Genomic DNA, 18,446 nt, shown 5'->3' on the forward strand with positions numbered 1-18,446 from the left:
TGTAAAGAATATTTCTTGACTGGTTATCTTAAATCTGCTGGTCACAACCTCATATTTATAACCTCCTGCCATGCAACATGTAAAAATATTATTCGGGATGTAGATTATGTTATTCATAGACCTATAATATTACCTCTCTTTTTACAAAGATTTTAAATTACAGTTGTCTAAAATATGCTTGCTAAGTGTGATAATGGCTACTTTGGACGATTTTGCCTCTCTCTAGAGATTTGACTGGGCCCTTCCTGCTGTGGTCTCGCTTGCGGGTCTGATGCGATTTAAGCCGACATGTCATTTCCTGTACAATCCTTCTTTGGAGCTTTACAAGGGCAATTGGTCAATGTTCATGCAGGAACTACCATTGTTGGTCACTCCCAGGACAATGCTGCTTTCTAAGTGTATCTCCGGTCTGTAGCTCTCTCTAGGGTAAGTCCCATATTTACCCTCTTTCCTTTGCCTCCAGCCACATCCTACTAATCTCACACTCTGACCACTCCTAACTTCAACCTAACAATTGCCCAGCTAATTGATGGCTGATCCAATGATGCCTTGGATACTTCAACTGCCAACCCTTTCTTTCCCCACGCCTCTCCCAAGCCCTATCAGGTCTCCAAGCACATTCCTCCATCCCTCCCCAAACCCAGGCCACCCTGCCTGGGCCTGGAAGCCAGATGATACATTTTCCTCTCCAGCCTCACATGCTACTAAGTTTGCAACCACAGGTTCAGAGATAAAATGGCTGCTGTTGCGCCCTGCACCAATATTTCAGCATGCCTATTATGGAGCACTACAATTAGAATGCACCAGGGCAGTATGTCTTGGTAATGGATTGCAGTTATAACTTACTAAACCTGGTTACCCTCATTACCTCTGCAGTAAGTATATTGGCATATCTCTACAGAATGGAGTATTAGGGCATCAACATTAACAATGACACCAATAACAACAAAACAGAACAGAACACAAATAAAACAAACTGACCCCAATCCCCTCTGTAGTGCATTTATCAACTATAACAGATATATCTGGAGGAATTCCTAAGCAGTAATTTCAGAAAGACATTTACATTATAGATGTACAGCAAGTGAGCTATAATCTGTGACCCCCCCCCCAACCCCACAGTGACAGTAATGACTCTCCCTGGTATACATTCTCTATGTAATGGAAAGCTACAATAAGCTCCTGAGAGTTGCATTATGTGTTGCTGAACAGGGATGGATTGTGGTGCAAGGATGTTGCATTGGTTTGGTACCAATTACTATCAGCTGGCTTTCTTACTTCAATGTTAGCCATGGCTCAGTTAGCAGCCCTCTGGCCTTCAGTCTGAAAGATTGTGGGGTTGAATCCAACATCGGAGGCTGGCGTACGAAATAAGAAGCAGGCTGATAATCTATTATAGCAAGAGACACTGCTGTTTTTTTGTTGTAATTTGTTTAGTCCTGTCACTGTTTAAAAACTAGTGTCATTCTTTCAAAAGTGAACACAGGAATTATTCTGAGACACAAGAGATTCTGCAGATGCTGGAATCCGGAGCAACACACAAAGTGCCAGAGGAACACAGCAGGTTAGGCAGCACCTATGGAGGGAAATAAATAGTCAATGTTTCAGGTTGAGACCCTTCATCAGGACTGGAGAGGAAGAGGGCAGAAGCTACCTTTTTATTCTGGCTTCTGTTCCTGATAAAGGGTCTCGACCCAAAACGTCAACTGTTCATTTCCCTCTTTAGATGCTGCCTGATCTGCTGAGTTCCTCCAGTATTTAGTGTGAAAGAAATTATTCTGGTGCCTAAGCTACTCAACAACACAAAACAAAAAGTCCATCTCATCATTGTCATGTTGCTGTTGTGGGAGCTTGCTGTGCACAAATTGGCCACTACATTTCCTACACTTTAAAAGTAACTACACTTCTTCACTATAAAGCCCTTTAAGATATCCTGAAAGGTGCAATATAAATACAATTCTTTCTTTTTATATTATCTTTAAGTTTACTTCTTGCATTAAAACCAAACATTTGCCAAACTGTTGCCTTGATTTCAGTTCTGACAAAAAAAGACCTGTCTGGGTAGTCAGTGCACATTTTCTTTCTCCAACATATTATGAATGAAAAACACTTCCTGCACCGCTCAGCAAACAATAAGCAAAACTCAATGAGTCAGCTGTTTGGTACAGTGAGTAGCTGAACCCCAAAGACCAGGAAGGTTCCAATTCGGTCTCAGGTCTATGCTGCAGTGATTATCTCAGCACAGCAGCAACAGGGGCTTTACAACTGGCTTTCTGGTCACCCAGCTAGGGAAATGAAAATAATTCACCAGGGCTGCCACTATACACACACATCTGTTCGCAATATTGAGAGAGAACAGGGTCAAGCTAGAACTTGGCTTTTGTGAATGAATAGTTTTCTAACTTCCTCTACCCAAGACTCACACTTGGGTGAGGCATTAAGGTCATGGAGAGATACAGAACAGAAACTGGCCCTTCGGCCCACTGAGTCTGTGTCAACCAATGATCACCCATTTACACTAATCCTACATTAATCCAATTTCGTTTTATTCCATCAACAACCTCAGTTTCTACTACTCACCTGCACATTGGGAACATTTTACAGAGCGCCATTAACCTCCCAACCCACACATCTTTGGGACGTGGGAGGAAATCCACACAGTCACAGGGAGAACTGCAATCTCCACACAGACTACAGTGGAATTTAGGACTGGACTTGGGTCATTGGAGCTATGAGGAAGCAGCTCTACTAGTTCTGCAACTATGTCTCAGCTGCCTATTAGTAGAGAACAAATTCAACATGTTTGCATATTCATAAGGATATTAAAATAAAATAAGTTCAATAGCAACATTTTGTGAAGTCACAATGCAGCATTCCATTACATACTGTCTGTTATAACAGATAAAAATAATGAAAGATTGTATATGGACTAAGCAGCTGATCTAGGCATTCGTCTGTGTTAACATCAGGTGTGGGTTGAAGGTGCTGGGTTGTTGTTTGAGAAAATCTCCCATACTGATATCTCAATACCTCAGAAGTTCCTAAAGGCCCTATGTGCCATTGTGCTTCCAAGATTCTTTCAAATGCGAAGTATTAAACCAAAAAATCTCTGCAACACAAAATACACAATAGCCTTTATTACAGCCAACTCATTTTCATCCTATGAAGTTAACAGCAGAGCATCAATGTCTCTTCTTCCAAAATAATGTTAATGTATCTGAGGTGGTTAACCCCTTCAGGGTCACAAGTCTAGCTAAAAGTTCTAGTGTGGGATGATAGTGCACGGGATTAGCCAACTGGCAGCATTGGCATTGGGTGCTCCTGAGCAGGTGTTGAGCATTTGTTTAAAAGACGTGTACTGCCTGGGACAGAAGCTGGATCTGGGGGTTGAAGAGAAAGATGGGGGGGGGGGTGGGGGGGGGGGGGGGGGGTTGGAGAGCTAGCAATTGTAGGCCGGATTGAGATTTGGGACTGGATTGTAGCCTGGGAGGAGATCGTGGATTGGAGATTGGACCTTCACTGGGGAGCCCCAGGCGATTGGCTGAACAGGAGGCCTGGGCTAATCAGAAAGAAGGTTGGGGTGAAATTGGTGAGTGAGGTGGCCTGAAGGACAGGAACACATGTACAGGATTTACCTGTTTGGCGTCCCAGTCCGGCCCTGCTCTGTGAAGGTCTAAAGCCCCAGGAGTGGACAATGCTGATCACACCTGTGATAACTTCATCTAATTTTCCCTGAAATCTTCCAAAAGGAGCATTGCACAGAGAATGATGAAAATTAATGCTCATTTTTTGTGCAAATCACAACTGATACAAAATGTTGTGAATTGTATAAACCAACCTTGAAATTGCACTGTTTGAGTACGCTTTCAATTATTTAACACTGAAATAAACAGCAGCAAGTGATCTGATTTCCAGACCACCATATCTGAATCAAGTGTATTCAGAAACCAGGTTCTCAAATGCACTTCATATCTCATCCTTACACCTCAAGAACTATTTTCTCTTTAATTTTCATGCACTACAGCTCAATCACAGGTGATATAGATTAAAAGACTAAACAAAATATGTACCTTAAAATCACTTTACTATTCATTAATGCTTTGATGAAAACATGGTGTCCATGATATAACTGAAAACAATGTGGTTGCCTGTGCAATAGTGTGATTCATCTCATGAAATCTTGATTTGAAGACATAAAACACTTTACCCTCACACCCACCCATTGTAGGTAGTGGACTTTTATGCATTACGTTCTTGTGTTAATATTTTTAAATCTCCTAAAATGATCAGCAACTTATGAAAATATGGACATTGTTGGTATTTTTAATCACAACTTCCCCCTTCTTTAAATCGTCAAATTGAATCTATTTATGTTACTCAGGTTTCCGGGATTTTATTTTAGATAGGCATTGGAATCAGATTTCAAGAGTGTCTATCTTTCCACGAAAAATATCAGAGACATTGGCAAAAAATAAATCTTTCGTCAGCAGTAATGAAAACAGAGCATGTGATTCCTTGCATTAGAATATGGGCAATAGACAGTGCACAACTGGGGCACTGAGTTACAAGAATGAGAAGGCCGAATTGTTGTACTTTCTAGTTAATTAAATTTAGTTAATACAATATCAACAATATTTGGAGAAGTGACTTTTATTGTAAAGATCCTTTGTAAATTCTTCACCATTTTATTCAAATGCTTGCACTGACAGAATAGCAAGCATTTCAAAAATATCTTCAAATATAAATTGATTTAAATAACTTAATTCAAATGAAACAATTGCATGTGACTTTTTCAGGTCACTTTTAGCAAGATTTTCAAACTGTTCCTCAAAAAAAATACTTATTATTATACAATACATATTTATCACTGTCTTTCTATTCTTTCCCATATTAATCTGAAAAAAATTACACTTAATACATTCATTGATGAAGTCTAAAAATATTTAACTTCCAGGAACAGAATCTTAAAGACAAGGCAGATTGACATTTTTGGGTTTCACTGATAAAAACATAGGGGAGAAAAAAAACTGAAGGCCTAATGAGAAACGGTACGGTATATTTTAAATAAAATTCCATGCCAGCAATAAATGGCAACTTGACTTCATTCATTTTGCTTTAAGAATGGTGCAGCTGGCTTTCAAACTGCTCAGGCAGACCACAGACTGATCCTCTTTGTGGGATACATTGAGGAAAAGTGGGAGAGAAATCCTATAAAAAAGCAAAGGTGCTGGCCGTTGTATGAAAGGAACTTTGTTGAAATGTTTGTTTAGGGTGAAGCATGAACTACACTGTAATGTTTATTGTTACCAATTTAGACTTATAGAGACGAAAAATTGACTAGATTTTTCAATAACAGAAAATATCCAATTTAGCCAAGCATTGATAAAAAAATCCAAACTGAACCCAAAATTAAAAAAATGAAGAATTCAAGCCCTATTAATAAATAATACGTTGTCAAGTAAGATGAAGTAGGTGGGTATCTGAGTGAAAACATCAAGCGCCATATGAAATCTTCCACTGTGCAGTGCCACTGAACTCTTGGACTCTTTACACCCATTGGTATACATATATAAAACCTCTCCATTGTAAATTTCACGAGAGTTTTCCATTCAGGTGTACTGTCCTCCTACTTTATGCGATCAATACAATTTCACATGAGTGTGATTTCTCCAAGGTTGTACAAACAGAACAGATATTGTTTCCTATAGACTTTAACAGAAACTCTGAGAGACAGGCGTACGTGGTGAAGATTTACATTCCCTTTTTTTGCTCAAAACCTAACAGCGTGCCCAGAACGTTCCTGAGATTTAACAGATGGATGAAGGAGCTACGAAAGTCCGCATGTGACAAATTAAAAAGTCAAGTTCGGAAGTTTAACATGGACCGATAAGGACATTGTAATCACATTAGAAATGTTCATTAGCTGTTAAAAACATTTCCTAATGTAGTCCTAATTTAGAAAGGAGAAATGGCGAGATATTTATGTGTACAGACCTCACCCAGATCCAAATAGGAAGGAAGTTGGGGAATTTTTGTTTCATTGTTTTACATTTATACTCGAGAGTTTCGTAAAGGGTCCAAGAGTTCAATGGTACCGTAGAATGGAGGATTGCATATGCTACTTGCTGATTTCACTAAGATATAACATCTATTTCATCTCACTGGACAACATGTCATTTATTTATTTATTTATAGAGTTTGAATTCTTGATTTTTTTAATTTTGGACTCAGTTTGGAGTTTTAGATTTTCGTGGAGCTTACATTTACACTAAAAGTTTTATAGATTGTCAGCAGTTGAAATTACTGATAACCCTCCAGATTTAAAAGTAAATCACAATGGGCAAATTGAGTATAGAGAGAGGCCTTGAGCTACGAAGATTAAGAAGGAACCAAAATATAATTATTGCTTACACTGAGTGGGTTGATCCGCGCCAGTGAAAGCGTTAAGCCAACTTCAGTGCTCATGAACTAGTGAAGACAGAAATACACCTCTAAACTGTTCCTCACCAGTGAGTGCTTCCCGTCGCTGATGGGATCAGGCTCAGCTGGAACACTGCACAACCAGTTGGGTCAATAGGTACTCATTGTTTAAGACCGGTAGATGAATGGTCACTGGTGAACGGTGCCAGAGAACTGCTGCTCCCTCTGACCACAGCAGCAGCCTCAGAAGAAGAGTTTTTAAAAAAAATATCTTGCTTAAGAACAAGAACCTGCATTTGGCAATCATATTTAACCGAGGAAGCATTCTTCGGCACTTCATCAACATTATTCAGGTAGAATACAGTCAACGTAACAATACACTGGTGTTGTGCATGATCAACTTCGCCATATCTAAATTTATTAACATCCGTGCACTTTCCTCTCCCTCCCCCAAGTTTTGTACACAATAAGGCTGTAGTGGACTTTGTATTGCAAGCCTGGTAGGAGAACAATGTTCCAGTGACATCTGGGAATAACACGGGACGTTATCAGCAATTAGCATTCTACAGAGAGAGAGAGAGAGAGAGAGAGAGAGAGAGTAATTCTTGTATAGAGTCGAGACAACCAGCTAGGATCATAGGGTGGACCATACATCGAAGGGTAGGAAAGGGATTAGAAAGATTGCACTGTTCAAAACACTCCCAGAAAAACGTTATTGTTGAAGTCAGAGTGAAAGTCAGCGGCGTTACCACTGTTCCTCGCTGTACACCATAACCTGCTGCAAGAAGATGTATTGATTCTGGGTGAGACAAGGGTAGGTGTCGATGTACAGAGTTGTCAAGTAGCATGTGAAGAGGCGAAACACCAGAGTTTTACTGGCCCCAGCTAAGACAGAGAGAAAGAGAGAGCAAGGGAAGAACGTAAAAATAAAACCTCGCAAGACAAAAAAAAGTAACAAATTTCCATTTCTACTACCGAATAGTTTAGCAGTTTGAGCCCGGCTGCTAAATCATGCGGCCTCGTCATCCAAAGTAATTATCAAGCACTAATTGGCACCCAACCACCTTCTAGAATGAAAGAGGTAGGTCTTTAAGACAAGATTGAAACAATGCTCCCACTTCGTTCTAACATCAGCACTTATAATAACATCAACAAAGACATGAGCAAAGCTTTTACGGGACTTAAACTGCACTTTCAGGATTCTTTTAAGAAAACTGCTTATGTTACTAAAGGCATGGATGTTTAAGATTCCCTTGGGACCAGGACCAGAATCAGTCTGTTTCACATCATGATAGTGCATTTTCCATCAGTTGGATTTACTACCCCGTGTTTCCTATTCTAAACAGAACACTTGTCTATGAAAAGAATAATTATAGTTAAAGCCTGTGTTTTTAAACAGCCGTTGAGAGTTTTTCACTGAAGCCCTAAATCTTAAAATTTCCCGTTCTCCTTTCAGTCCTCTTTCTGGATTCCAACACATCCAGGTCCCAACTAAACAAAACAGTTTTTTAAGTACCTCAGGAGAGACAGCCGAACGTCAAACAGTAAGAGGGAGAGAGTGGCGCACTGTGTACTCTGACTGCACAAAAGCAGCTGTTAAACTTTAATGGCATATCTACAAAGGGTTAAGGATTAAAAGATATCTTCAGGCCCAGTGACAGTGAAAGAAAAGTAATAAACAAGTTTGTTTAACGATTGGAAGCACAATTGTTACCAGTTTCTCGGCTCAGAACACAGCTGTATAATATTAAAAGTTATAAAGTTTACATTATAAAAGTTATTAAGTACAATCTACTGTCGATATTTTCCATCTGCGCGAGTTTACAAATGAAAGACTAAAACCCGGCAAGTTATTAATCAAATTCCCTTGAACATATGAATGAGCTTATGTTATCTAATAAGAAAACAACAGCCATATAGTTCCTTCATTGAAAAATGTACTTGAAGGTTGCTTTGTGATATCGATAAACTAAGTAAAATAAGGCTTTATTCAGAGAACTTCCATAAAAGACCTGAAATCTACTCACACTTACTGCAAATGAGATGTTTTTGAAAGCGGAAGGCGGATTAGGCGATAAGTCAGTATTGCAAATCAGATATTACTATTTTAAAACTTTTTTTAACTGTTGTTAACCATTGGCTAAACGTGGGTGACCTTTTAAAAATATAGAAAAAATGGTAAAATTCAGAGGACCAAAGGTTAAAAGTTACTGCTATTTAACAAAAAAATGCCCGGAACGCGTCTTTATTTTAATGCGCGGTTTTCCCTAAGTTTGGTTCTGGGACAGTGCAGCTTCAAGCACTTCCAGTGTCCTTTCTGCTGAACAGTTCATGTTTGGTCGGATCAGACTAATAAAACAAAGCAGATCATCGCGTGATAAGCACCAAACAGTGAAGGGGAGGAGGGTGCTTAACTGTTGCAACAAGAAATTAAACTTCATCAAAAACTATGATCTCACCTGATTTATGGAAATGCTTTGGGTAATACAACATAAATCCCCGGAATCGGCAAGCTGCATATGTAAAGTTTTCCTTTAATAATTCTGTGCAGCCGACTTCAGTGATGGTTTCAAAAGACTTGTTTTTCTTGCTTCAGTCAGTTGTTTGCCCAAGGGATTCTGCGATTGGTTCATTTCCTCTTTCACGGGCTCAGATTTCTCTCTTTCTCTCCTCTCTTTTTTTTAATGAATGACCTGACTCAGTCAATGATATGATACAAATAGAGGTTCTAGCCTATGAGAGGTGAGAACCGAGGAGTTAAATTACCTGGAGGAGGGACACCACCCCCGCCCCCAGCTCAGGAACCAATCAGGTTCTAGGCGCTCTGTTCCATTCATAGTTCTGATCCTCTGCCATGGCCTCTCATTCACAAAAAAAACCTTCAAGGGGTCATTCATAAAATCTGGAAGCAGTAGAGGTGAGTATTTATTCAGGCAAAATGTATTTAACCGTCTATTTTTTTTTAAAGAAAGGCTTAACTGCGTTTTTTGAATGGCATTTTGCAAATAGAATCTCAATCCTAAATTGCTTAAGTTTATTTAATAAACAAGCAATCCGTGAACAGGTATTCCAAGATATCTGCATCAGACTTATCTTCAACATGCATACACACTGGAGTATTGTTTGCAGAGAAAATCTGGAGTTAATTTGGATTATATCTTTCCTTAAATTACACAGGGTGTGATGCATACGTATCAAGCATGCACCAGAGTTGCATCATACAAACAGATCTCCTCCTCATTTTCCACTGACTCCACTTGATTCAAAAGCAGTGGAACTATTAACTCTTTAAATCCTACATAAACACATCTGTGCAATGTGTGCTTTTGTGGTAACAATGAAGCACAATTCTTTCAAGAGGTGGAATATATTAACACAACTGATTTGTATTGTACCATGAGGGTACCTGGAATCTGGTTTAACAGACATTAGATATGTAACATGCTCATCAGAGAGATCTGAGATATTTTTGGTATTTAGGTTTTGAAGCAATAGGCTTAAGGGAATTGGTTTGAATGTGGCGAACAAGGAACTTCAGAGGAAATATTTATTGGGTTTAGGGATTAGAGCTGCACTCAGTACAAGCATTAACTCTTTAAGTGCAAGCTGCAACAAATTTCATTTATGAAATGCAGATAGCATCCAACAAGACAAGGTCGATTACCTTCTGCATTCTTCTTGACCCGTGCGCCTTTGACATTCCTGATCACAACCTCACCGTCACCTTTGGATTGTCATTAAGCAGACTGGGGCTGCACTTGCCTGGCTCCATTCCAATCTACGCAGTCATATGAGACAATCATCTGGAATGTAATTTCTTGTTTCTCTCCCATTGTTACTGCTGGTGCCCCCAAACATCTAACTTATTCAATACACGCTGGCTCTCTGAAGAGCTATCCAATCAGCCCCTTTCCCCCTCAACTCTCCCATCAACTCTCATTTTGATTCTTTTGCCTTTTACCTACACTAATTAACCTACCAGCCTGTCTTTGGGATGTGGGAGGCTAAGGATACAGAGGTACCCAGCAGAAGATCACATGCTCCTTAGGAGATCATGCAAACTCCGCACAGACTGAGGTCAGGATTCAACCCAAGTCCCCAGAACAAGGAGGCAGCAGTACTAACTGCAGTGCTGCCATGCCCTGTCCAATTCCTCGCCTGCATTATCCAAAAATACAACATCCATTTCCACATGTATGCTGATGATATCCATCACTGCCAAACCTCCAACTCTCTTAATCTGCTGCATAATCAGGCAGCAATGTGGCGGAGCCAGTAGAGTCACTGCCTCACAGATCCAGTGATGCAGGTTCAATCCTGACCTTCGGAGCTACCTGTGTACTCCCTATGGCTGGATGGGTTTCCTCTGGTGCTCCAGTTTCCTTCCACATTGCTCGATGTACTGATGTAATGAAATGATCTGTATGGCTGGCATGCAAAACAACATTTTTCACTGTACCTCAATACATGCGACAATAATAATCCAATTTAGTTGGTAGGTTAATTGGTCGCTGCAAAGTGCTTAAGTGAGTGGTAAAATCTGGAGGAGGTTCAGTGGATGTGGGGAGAATAAAATGGGATTTATGTAGGATTAGCGTAAATGGCTGTTTGACGGTCAGTACTATTTCTACGCTGTATGACTCTTTGCCTCCAAGACCAACTAAAAATTTTAGAAGGCTTGGCTGACTCACAGCACTAGATAAGTGGAAATTTCCTTCATCTAATTAATGTGCCAAGCCTTTGCAGAGTGTGCAGGGGAATCGGACATGGGTCATCATTCAGAATATGTTGAGGTAGGGAGGGTTAAATGGGGGATAACAAACTGAGTGCATTGAAAGTCATCTCTAATCCACTATCCACTGCTTCTCTGATTTTCTGTCAACATCTTCCAATCAGACAGGGGCATTGTAAACATGTTAATAAGCTGGTGTGGTCTGACTTAACTTGCTTTGCCAGGTTTACTGTGGGCATTCAGATTTTCATTGCCTCAGGAAACATGCCAACTGTAGTAAAGGAAGGGCAGTCTGAGTGAGAATACAAATACCTACACATCCTATGAGAGGGGAAAGTCAAAGTGCTCTCCCCAGTCCTCAAGATCTCCCACTGGTAAGTCCCCTGTCCCCCATAAGACCCATCATTCCCACCCTTAAAGGGCTCTCTTCCTTCTTTGGTCAAGGATTTTATCCATAGTCCATTTTGGAAATAGGCATCAAATCAGCCTGGTCCAGTGGCCCACTGTGTTCTGGAAAGCAAACCTATTATCCAGGCAGATAGGTTGTTTAAAAATTGCTGCACAGTACAGGGCTAAAATTCCTTGCTTGCTGCAGAAACTAGGCTTCCATTTTCCCCATCTGAAACACTGCTGACCACTCACCACCCAATGTACCGCCCCAGTAGATACCCAGCTCATGGCTGAGGCCCTATTCTGTAACCACAGATCACATTCTGCTCCCTGAACCAGACTGATTGCAAATTTGGTGACATACTTGACTCAAACATCAGCTCCCAGAGACACATTTGGGCCATCATCAAGGCCACATATTTGCATGGTTGTTACAACATGCATTTCTATTCCTGCCTCTGCATACTTGCTGCTGATTCATTCACCCATTCCATTGCTTCCGCTTCACCAGATTATTCCAAAAAATTCTTGCCTGGCCTTCCAGTTTCCACCTTTTGTAAACACACATCAGCCAAAATTTTGCTGTCCATGTTTCAAATTGTTTCCAGTCCCTTTTACTCATCACCCCTGCACTCACTAGCTAATGTGGCTCCCAGATTAACAGAGACTTCCTATTATATTAAAAAAAGGTTCATCTTTGTCTCCAAGTCTCTCTACAGCCTTGTTTCTTCCAATCTCTGTAATCTTTTCTAGGCCAACACCAATTAGAGACATCTGCTTCCTTCTATTTGTCGTAATTAGATTATCCACAATTTAAATTGCCCATTCACTGGTGGCCTTGCCTTCAATCGCCAAGACCCTAAGTTTGGAATTCTTATCCTAAGCCTTTTCATCTGCCCACCTCTTCTTTTTCCTCTAGGAAGCTCTTGAAAACTTATTAGTCTTGGTCATTTACCTTAATATCTCTCTGGTGTCAAATTTTGGTTGTTAATAGAAAGAGAGAGAGGGTAGGTATGAAGGAGTAGGTGGAGAAAGATAAAAATGGTCAGATTAAGGAATGGAGGAGAGTACAAGACTAGAGGAGGTTGCCCAAGAAGAGCAGGGTGAGCTGCCTCATCGACTATCACCCGGTAGCACTCACATCTACTGTGATGAAGTGCTTTGAGAGGTTGCTGATGGCTAGAATTAACCCCTGCCTGAGCAAGGACCTGGACCCGCTGAAAGTTGCCTACTGCTTTCCATTGGCTTTCCACTCGGCTTTGGAGCTCCTAGACAACATCAGGCTGTTGTTTACCGATTACAGCTCGGCATTCAACACCATCATCCCCTCAGTACTAATCAACAAGCTTCAAAACTTGGGCGTCTGTACCTTCTTCTGCAACTGGATCCTTGACTTCCTTATTGGGAGACCACAGTCACCCAATGCGGATCAGTGCGGATCACTAGTAACATCTCCTCCTCGCTGACAATCAACACAGGCGCACCTCAAGGATGCGTGCTTAGCCCACTGCTCTACTCTCTCTACACTCATGACTGTCTGGCTAAGCGCAGCTCAAACACGTTTATAAATTCGCCGATGACACCACTGTTGTTGGCAGAATCTCAGATGTCAATGAGGAGGTGTGAGATAGATCAGCTGGTTGAGTGGTGTCGCAACAATAACCTCGGACTCAATGTCAGCAAGACCAAGGAATTGATTGTGGACTTAAGGAAGTGGAAGTCAGGAGAACACACACCAGTCTTCATTGAGGGGTCAGTGCTGGAAAGGGTGAGCAGCTTCAAGTTCCTGGGTGTCAACATCTCAGAGGATCCATTTTGGGCCCAACATATTGATGCAATCATGAAGCAGGCACACCAGTGGCTCTACTTCGTTAGGAGTTTGAGGAGATTTGGTATGTCATCAAAGATTCTTGCAAATTTCTACAGATGTATGGTGACAGCACTCTGACTGGTTGCATCACTGCCTGGTATGGAGGCTCCAATGTGCAGGATCAAAAGAGGCTTCAGAGGGTTGTAGACTCAGCCAGCTCCATCACGGGCACAACGCTCCCAAGCATCAAGGATATCTTCAAGAAGTGGTGCCTCAAGAAGGCAGCATCCATCATTGAGGACCCTCACCATCCGGGACATGCCCTCTTCACATTACTACCATCAGGGAGGAGTTTCAGGAGACTGAAGACCCACGCTCAATGTTACAAGAACATCTTTTTCCCCTCCGCCATCAGATTTCTGAACAGTCCATGAAGCCATGAACACACCTCAATATTCCTCTTTTGCACTATTTATTTATTTTTGTAACTAACAGTAATTTTTATGTCTTGCACTGTACTGCTGCCGCAAAACAATAAATTTCATGACATATGTCAGTGATAATAAACCTGATTCTGATTCTGATTCAGAGAACCAATGAGACAAGTCTTTAAACTGTGCTGTAATGTTCTATGTTCAATGTTCTATATAAAATGGGGATTAGTATTCTAACTTTAGTAGTTAGAGATTCATGTCATTCATGTCATGTTAGTGAGGACAGGATGAGGGGCTTCAAATGGGTCAAGGTTAGGCTGAACTTCTGGTGAAATTGGACCCCAAGACCACATTTAGTTTAACTGAACCTAAAACATCAGCCAAGGAAAGAATTGGAATTATGCCAAAGAGCCGATGTTTCCTGAAAATTATCCTTTGTCTTTTCCATGTTGCACTGGAGGAAGCTTTGACTGAGCTAAGTCTGGACACCTAGTGAATGGTTTAACAGCACAACTGTGTTGAGGGATTGAGAAGGTGGTGGAAAGACAGAGATGTGTTTCATCAACATATACTGTATATATTTTATATCTATATCTATCTATCTATCTATCTATCTATCTATCTATCTATCTATCTATCTATCTATCTATCTATCTATCTATCTATCTATCTATATATATATATATATATATATAGAAAGCTTTGCCTATTGATGGTGTTACCAAATAGTAACATGTACATGATTAAAGAAGGGGTTAAGGATGAGCTCTTTGGGCACTGTGATGTGCCAGAATGGAGAAGGAAAGAGAATCCACTCCTGGGATCCATTGATCATGTGGAGAAAATGGAACTGTGCAAAGTCTGTGAAGGTAGGTGTTGGAGGAGTGGTGTGGGAAGAAGATGGCATGGTCAGCTTATGTTGTGGAGAGGTTAAGGATGAGAAATGGTAATAATACGACATTCATTTTAATATATCAGCGACAACAATGCTTCAGTGTGGTACAAATGGAACACTGCATCCTTAGAAATTCTTCAGACAAAATATTGAAATGTAGTTCCCTGTTCAGGTAGACATTAAAGGAAAACAAAGGAAGCATTTTGATTTAATCAAACCAACAGTACATATTGACTGACAACCAGGTATGCCCGTTCTCTGTGTTTATAATTGTCCATATTTCTTGTTTCCTTATTATATAGTATGAGGCCATTTGGTCCATCAAATCTGTGCCAGTTTTCAGAACAATCCCATTCCCCCACTTGTTATCCTGTAATTTATTCTCTCTCACATACCCACCAACACCTGCCACCTGAGTCTTCTACTGCCCAACTACATTTGGGGTAACTTACAATAGCCATTTAATCCACCAACCAACATGCATTTGGAGTGTGTGGGAGAAAATTGGAACTCCCGGAGGAAACCCACACAGCCACCAGGAAAACACGCAAACATCACACAACATTGGAGATCAGGATAGAACCCAGATCGCAGGAGCTGTGAGGCAAAACCTTTATTTGTTGTGTCACTGTACTGTCCTTCTGGTGCCTATGCACTGCTCACTCGTGCTAATAACCTCATCACTATTGTGCATAGTGCAAAGGACTCCACAAATGAGCATGTGTGTGAGCACCCTTACTGGACGCCTCAACTCAATCATAGCACCCAAAATTGGACAGTATCAAGCACTGTTACTCACTGGATGAATTATATCCGTTAGCTATGTGTATTGTTAAGAAAAGATCATGAAGGAGAGTCTATACAATGCATGCAAATGGGGAGGGGAAACAGTGTAGACTGATGGGCACTGGTTCTATTGCGAATGCTCAAGACGAGGTGACAGATGACAAATGTAATATTATTTTTATGGTTCTACTTATTTAGGTAAGGGTTCAGGAGTACAACATCTGTGGAATAACTTCTGGCCTTAAATCTTATCCTGGTGGTGAAATCATTGATACAAGAAAACCCATTTTATATTGCCATCATAAGACGTCCATTCATGGAATTTCAACTGTTGGGAGCCAACTCACATACTCTGATCTCCCGGTATCCAAACTAAACAAAACCAACATTAAGCAAGGGCACAGGAATGAAATACAGCTTGACATATCCCCATTCTGAGTCTGTTCTTTTACAAGAAAGCTGAACCCTTGTGTCCTCATCAATATAGTTCCTAGTTTCCTCTCCAGAGTGGTTAAATCTCCCTCATGATATACCTTTAGGATCCATCTGTGTGATCCGAGGTTTTTAGACTCTAACTTGTTGCTTGAGATTTTTTTTCCTTCCAGCCACTGAATCTGCCTTTTTCCACTGCTTCTTTCTGCTGTATTGCTTTTAATATAGAACATTTGAAAAATAATATTAAAAATACAGGAATGCTCTGCATGCTGTGAAACCCGTCTAGTCCTGCTCTGGTGAAGAAATTGTTCAATCATCTAGTTGGACAGTTTTTATTATTTGTTGATGAAAATCAAAAAATTGCAGATGATACAAATCTGAAATAAAAATAAAAAATGCTGGAAACAGCAGTTCAGGTGGCATCCAAAGAAGGAAAAACAAAATTGACATTTCAGGTTGAAGACTCTTCAACAGCGCTCGCTTTTTGTTTTTATTTCATTATTTGAGAGTTGCAAATCACTAGAGTAAAATTTAATCTTCAACCACTTGTGGTAATTGTGCAATTTAGTAATAGTTCGGGTTTACAGTTAACTTCCAAAATTTGGTATCAAAAGAACTGAATATCAGAAGTGGAGTAAAGTACACATTTACTGCTTTATAGGGACACAAGAGACTGCAGATGCTGGGAATTTGGAGCAACGCACAAAGCACTGGAGGAACTCGGCGGGTTGGACAGCATCTATGGAGGAAAATGGGCAGTCGACATTTTGGGAAGCCAGTCCAGAGGAAGGATCCTGACCCTAAACGCTGACTGTCCATTTCCTTCCATAGATGCTGCCTGACTCACTGAGTTCCTCCAGCGCTTTGAGTGTTGTTTCACTGCTTTATAGATTGTTTCACACTTGCAACCAGTAACAAATGTTTGGAGAATAAAGAGTGGCCATTTAATCTATGCTAAAATTGTGAGAGAGTTATCCAATTAGTTTCACACTTCCTCCAAACCACTTCCAACCCCATCTCCCTGACTCCTTCCCCATAGCCCGGAAAATCTTTCCTTTCAATTACAGTTCTCTTTTGAATGTCCTATTAGCCTCTTTGTGTCCCTTGTACAATCATCTCTTTTGGCATTTAAACTGCTCCTTCCTATCACAGATGTTCCCGTTTTGCTCGTTCCTCCCTTCCACCTCTCATAGCCTTTGATCCATCTGTAAAATTTTCCAATCCTGATGAAAGATCAAAAGCTCAAAGCATTAACTCTGTATTTCCCTCTACAGATGCTGCCTGATCTGATGAGCATTTGCAGCATTTTTATTTATATTTTGGATTTCCAGTATCTGCCATATGTTGCCTTTCCTCTTTGAAAGTATTTAAGTATTTACCTTCTGAACTTCTCAGGAAATATCAACCAATTTCTCAGTTAAACAAATCTGAATACTCAGCAGCCAATAAATTACCATCCATCATCACATTGTTCAGTAAAATTAGGAAAGCTCTAGACAGAATGATTGATGGTTAAATGTCACAGCACATTTTCAAATAATATGCTGAATGGCAAAAACTGTAGATGGCAGCAGCAAAAATGCAAGTCAGCTGCAATAGTTGAAATTATGATTTTGATGTTTTGCAGATACAGTATTTTTTTCTGAACAGCAGTTCAATAAATGTTCCATCGCTCCTGATGCTTCAGTGAGGTACAGCGGGAGAGTTGCTCTGTTGCAGCTGCCAACATATTTCATCGAGACCCCATCTAACCTTTCAGTTAAGAGATATCTTTATTAGTCACATGTACATCGAAAAACACAGAGAAATGCATCTTTTGCATAGAATGTTCTGGGGGCAGCCCGCAATTAGGAATAACAGATCCAGTGATGCTATATTGAAGAAGGGCAATCAATTATTCCATGTGTCCTGGGACCAATATTTATCCCCTAACCAGTGGTTTCTAATTGCTTTAAATGAAAACCCCATTCTCAGTAAAAGGTGTGCCCACACTTGCTGGGTAAACAATTCACTTTATGAATTTTTCAATTAAATTATCTCAATATAACTAAAACCTCATAGATCCTCTATGGATATTTGGCAATGCCTCCTAAAGAGTTGTGGGCCCTTAACCAACATCACAAAAGCACATTATTTGGTCATTGTCAGATTGCTATTTGTGGGACCTTGCTGTGCACATATTGGCTGTTCCTTGCCTACGTTACAACAGTGAAAATGCTAAAAAGCATACCTCCTTGGAATGCTTTGGGATGCCCTGTGGTCATGAAATGTTAAAGAAGTACAAGTCTTTAAAAAAAAATTTTGGCAATCATCAGGGCTTGGTGGGAATGGATTGGCTGGAAGTTGGAGGGATTGGGGTAAGCTTGGGGGTGGTGTGTAAGTTATTTCACTGCCAGCTCTGTCTGTTTTCAGAGGGGAGTACTTTTCCTTGAGTTTTTATTACCAACTGTTACGTATTGCTTTTAGAAACTCCTTAATAACTTTCCACAGCAAAAGGAACCAATTTCATTATAACTTGACAAGCTTTGCTTAAAACATTTTAAT

The 18,446-nt window shown here is 40.4% G+C and overlaps 1 protein-coding gene across 1 annotated transcript in view; it reads right to left on the reverse strand.

Moving 5' to 3' along the window:
- etv4 (ETS variant transcription factor 4) overlaps positions 1-9,074 on the reverse strand; it is a 99,820-nt gene extending 90,746 nt beyond the window's left edge. Inside the window, exon 1 of the mRNA XM_052038781.1 lies at positions 8,880-9,074. The gene's annotated coding sequence lies outside the window, so the exon portion shown is untranslated. The remainder of the gene's footprint in view (positions 1-8,879) is intronic.
- Between the last annotated feature and the right edge of the window lie 9,372 nt (positions 9,075-18,446).

Source organism: Pristis pectinata, chromosome 25 (genome assembly GCF_009764475.1).
Source record: "Pristis pectinata isolate sPriPec2 chromosome 25, sPriPec2.1.pri, whole genome shotgun sequence".
NCBI classification, from domain to species: Eukaryota; Metazoa; Chordata; class Chondrichthyes; order Rhinopristiformes; family Pristidae; genus Pristis; species Pristis pectinata.